Below are 5,009 nucleotides of genomic sequence, written 5' to 3' on the forward strand. Positions count from 1 at the left end.
AAGTTTCCTCTTCTGAAAAACCAAACAGTAAAAGAAACATTAAACCTTTTTTTTAAATAAATCTTCAAATATAGTTCAGTAATTCTAAATGTTGCAGCTTTGCAAGAGTTAAACCTCTTACAAATTAGTCACAATGACTTGGATTGATATATGATTTACAGAAATCTGAGTCTTAAAAAACCACGGACCAGACAGAATCTGATATGTATTATCTAGAAAAACATATTTTACCTACATGAGCAACAGGCCTCAGGTTTTCATAAATATTTGATATCATTTTTATTAGTTCAGAAGACTACAAAATCTTACATGGTTCAACTTTACCAACACAGATGTCTCAAATATTGAATCAAATTACTATTAACTGTAGTGAACAATTTTGAAATTAACATAATTACATACTAATAATCTGATAAACAATAATCAGACTAAACAGTGTATTTAAAAAACATTATCATAATGATGTTTTATTAACTGAAATCAAAATATAGTTAGTTAATACATTCTTTGCTCTAGGAGGAAACCATAATAAGTTTCTTCAAGAAAAAGTAACAACAATTTCAATCATTCAACTGTATCAGATTTTGATACCCTTAAAAAACTACTAACATGGAGCTTATTAACAACAACTGAATTATGTTACCACTAAAGCATCATAGTGCTAGAGTCCTATGTTCTACAAGGAGATTGCATTTTCTTGAAGTGAATAAGTAGAGTTGTTTAAACGTTTGTTTAACAACAAGTAAATTGTGGCGAAATGCTACAAGTTCTTCAAATACCTATAGAATGATAGGTTTCTTTTTTTTTGTGAGTGTAAAACACTTAAATATACCAGTTCGATTGGCTTCAACAATTCAAACCTGGGTGTGAATAATGATATAGATATATAATTGTACAACATTTTATTTCTGGAACAACTTTCTTACAGTGCATGAAAAATAAAAAAAATAAAGAAAACTCTTAATGCTAACTTAGTTACATGATTGGTGAAAGCAGAGAGTAAGGGTTAAAATATTTGGTACTGTGCATGATAAACAATTTTGCCAAAAGTTTGTTTGTTTTTTAATTAAGCACAAAGCTACACAATGGGCTATCTGTGCTTTGCCCACCATGGGTATCGAAACCCGGATTCTAGCGTTGTAAGTCCGCAGACATACCGCTGTGCCACTGGGAGGCCTTTGCCAAAACTAGCCAAACTAGTTGTGTATGGGAAGATGATACTGTAATGTCGTCTTTCTCGTGAAGATCTTCCCACAGTACTGACAGGAGAAGTTACGGTGACTCCTGTGCTGATGGTGTCGGTGTGCCGACAAAGACTTTTTTGATGAATACTGTTTTCCACAGGTATCACAGAAAATTTTGCCTACTTTTCCTGGTTCTGTATGATATGTATTTAGTCCAGTAGCAGTAAAGCCTAGCATAAAGAAATAAGATGGTGAGAATAAAACTGTTAAATAGTTATTTTTTTAATTTACACCTACAATCTTAATGATAAAAATATAAACAAACAATAAAATTAGTAAGAACTTATAAGACAGAAATCCACACATTTTTCTAAGTGTAGCTTTAATTTGAATAAAATACAAACTTGTTAAAACTTTTGCATATTTCTATGTTCTTAATACAAAAAAACATCCCAAACATTGTTCACATGTGCATGATTTGAATATTTCTTTATTTATTAACTTCAAAATAGGGTTCATTTTATTTTGAAACATTATCACTCACTTAGAATAAATAGTAAAAAAAGTTAATGACTTCACACACTGTTTCATAATCGTAATGCAGCTTGTAGCTGTTTTGTGAAGAAATTTTTCCCACAAACAAATTTATTATATAAAGACAATCAAAACACCTAAATAATATTATATGGCATTTAATTTTTGGTCATTTTAATTTCAACGTGTATATCTCTATACATTAGTTAAAGTGGTTGAAATATTCACATTAAGAACACTTTTATGTGCCATTTGGGGATGGTCTAGTAAAGTTAAATTTTTTTACAAGTAGGAATTTTGATGCTTGTGAAGCATAACCTATAGATCAGTGATTTTTGTCAATTATAATAAGACTAGAGATGCACAGGTAGTAAAATTTGGCCGAATACCGGAACCAGGTTCTCCCCTTGCCTGACCCCCCAAAAAAAACACAAAAATTAGGAACAAAAACAAAATTGACGTTTATTAGAGATTTAACTGAATAATCACCAAGAGAACATTCAAGTTTAAACTTTCAATGCCTAGCCCCAACTTCTCAAACCCTAACCCCTATTATTCTCTGAATCCCCAACTTTCAGTGGGCAGTCAGTTTTTGTTGTTTGAGACACATTTTTTTATAACTAAACCAATTACTGACTGTAACTTTCAGTAACGTGTTAGCTGCCACAAGGAATAGGACTTAGCTGCCTAACTTCAACACTCGGCCAGAGCCGAGTATTACCGGTTAGCCCAATATCTGGCTGGGTACTCGTGCATCCCTAAATAAGATTGATATATTCTTTTAAACAAATCTTTCTGTAATGGCTTTTACTTGAGCTAAAGACTTTGTTAGTAGTGGCATGAAACACAAATTGATGTTATTATGTTCTAATTATTCTATATGAAAACCAATACAGAACCAATAGAGAAAAATTATTTATCACTGTTATTGTAATGTTTCATAATACCGTTCTACAGCTGATACTTCACTGGCTTTACTTTCCACAATAACTGATGTTATAAATGACTGATATAAATTATATTTCCACAAAGTGTGGATGTTGTTATGTTCTATTAACTGGTAACTTATAAAGAACCAGTAAATGTTGTGATGTAATGTCAGAGTCACACAAAATACAGATGTAAAGTTTATAAGCAGCTACATGAACATATATATGTAAAGACATTTGTCTTGCCAAGATTAAAAAATTTAGTTTTTCTTATGAAATCACACTATGCAATCTAGTTAGGATGACATGTCTAAATGTTGGCATAAGGTTCGACACTAATTTTCTGAAAAACAAGAATTAAACATTCAACCTAGTTATGCATTTGTTTTCCAAAAATAGAAACATTTGCATATTAAACTCACATTCCAGATGAACAGTAGTGAAGTAATATAGGCATATCATTATAAAAAAACTGGCATATTTGTTGTTTATTTAATTAATCAAGAGACAAATTTTACATTAAAAACAATACTATTACAAGCTTAATGTATTTCCTATCTTGCTTTCCTCTCTTAGGCCTACCTAGATATTACAGCATAGCATATGCAAGGCACCATGTAACTCAAAGTGAAAAGTTATAATTGTAATTATCAGATCAAACCTGGAAAGTAGCTGGCCAAATGACAAATGGTATTTTACTGTAATATAGACTAAAGTCACACTATTTCCTAAATTAAACATAATTCAAAAGTACATCTATAAGTCTTACAGAGTAGGCAGAGGTGAATCTAGTACAGACTGGAATCCATCTATATATTATTGAATTTTATAAAGAAAATATGAAATATTTTCAAAGGACCTTGTCGTTTATATCAACGAAAATGTGAATAAGGTAAAAGCACAATAAGAAAATAATTGAAAGTTAGTGTTAGAAGCATGTGTGTACTGCATAAAAATAATTACATCAAAAATAACGAGTTATTTCCAAACAGAATTTTATTCGTCAGGCATTAACATACAAAACCTTTCCAACACTTTAATCATAGGTATACAAAATCACAAAATGTTCTTGCTCACGTGTCATACATGCAAGTTGTTCCAACTCAATATACATCTACAGCAAATTAGTGAGTTGTGAACTGTATAGAACAACATTATTAAGATAAAAACAATTTTAAAGTTACACACTGCTGCACGGTACTGCAATTCTTATACTTTCAATCAAGAGAAAAATAAAACAATTTTATTACTGAAATTTTTCCATGCATAACCTTAGGTCTTTTTTCACTAATAAAATAACTAAATTTCTTTGGAAAGATTTTCCAAAACATCTACATGTAAATTTTTGTATTGTGAAAGATAATTATTGAAAACAGAAGTGTATTTTACAACATACTCCACCATACAATGACGTCGTGAGCTACTATACGGACCACCATACAATGACGCCGTGAGCTACTATACGGACCACCATACAATGACGCCGTGAGCTCCTATACGGATCACCATAAAATGACTAAAAATCATTTTCCACTGTGAAGATTCATCCTCTTGAATCCTCAATCACAGTTCTGCCCTGCACTCGCTGGGGGCCTCCAAACGTACCATTGGCCACATCTGAATTTAGACTAGTTACGTTCTTGCACAAATACCAAAACAACACTATTCCAATACGCAATCAGACAGATTATTAAGAAGTAATTACAGTTACAAAGCTCTAGCCTATACAACAGAAATTTTTAAACAGCAAGCTGCTTGTCTTATGTTTTCATATGTAATTGTTATTACCAATGGTTGAGTTACTGAAAAGTGTCAGGTCTATAGCTAAATTATTGTTTTGCATTATATTATGATTTAATAGGTATTAAGTCAAAACTAATAATCACTAATAATAAGAACCATCACACACACAAACACGTGTGTTTTGAAATGTTTACAGTACTTTAGGAGACCACATCAAGGAAGAAATGCTAGTGTTATTTAAATTCAAAGAAAAATTGATATATATACTATATGTAAACAATGGTGCTATGGTAGATAATTGATGTTACTATATGTAAACAATGGTGCTACAGTAGATAATTGATGTTGCTATATGTAAACAATGCTGCTACGGTAGATAATTGATGTTGCTATATGTAAACAATGCTGCTACGGTAGATAATTGATGTTACTATATGCAAACAATGCTGCTACGGTAGATAATTGATGTTGCTATATGTAAACAATGCTGCTACGGTAGATAATTGATGTTGCTATATGTAAACAATGCTGCTACGGTAGATAATTGATGTTGCTATATGTAAACATGCTGCTACGGTAGATAATTGATGTTGCTATATGTAAACATGCTGCTACGGTA

The 5,009-nt window shown here is 31.3% G+C and overlaps 1 long non-coding RNA gene across 2 annotated transcripts in view; it reads right to left on the minus strand.

Annotated features, from left to right (window-relative positions):
* Positions 1–1,282: 1,282 nt before the first annotated feature.
* LOC111089278 overlaps positions 1,283–5,009 on the minus strand; it is a 10,636-nt gene continuing 6,909 nt past the window's right edge. For both annotated transcript variants that reach the window (XR_002613566.1, XR_002613565.1), the window contains exon 3: positions 1,283–1,414. This is a non-coding gene — a long non-coding RNA (uncharacterized LOC111089278). The remainder of the gene's footprint in view (positions 1,415–5,009) is intronic.

Source organism: Limulus polyphemus, unplaced genomic scaffold (assembly GCF_000517525.1).
Source record: "Limulus polyphemus unplaced genomic scaffold, Limulus_polyphemus-2.1.2 Scaffold5769, whole genome shotgun sequence".
NCBI classification, from domain to species: domain Eukaryota; kingdom Metazoa; phylum Arthropoda; class Merostomata; order Xiphosura; family Limulidae; genus Limulus; species Limulus polyphemus.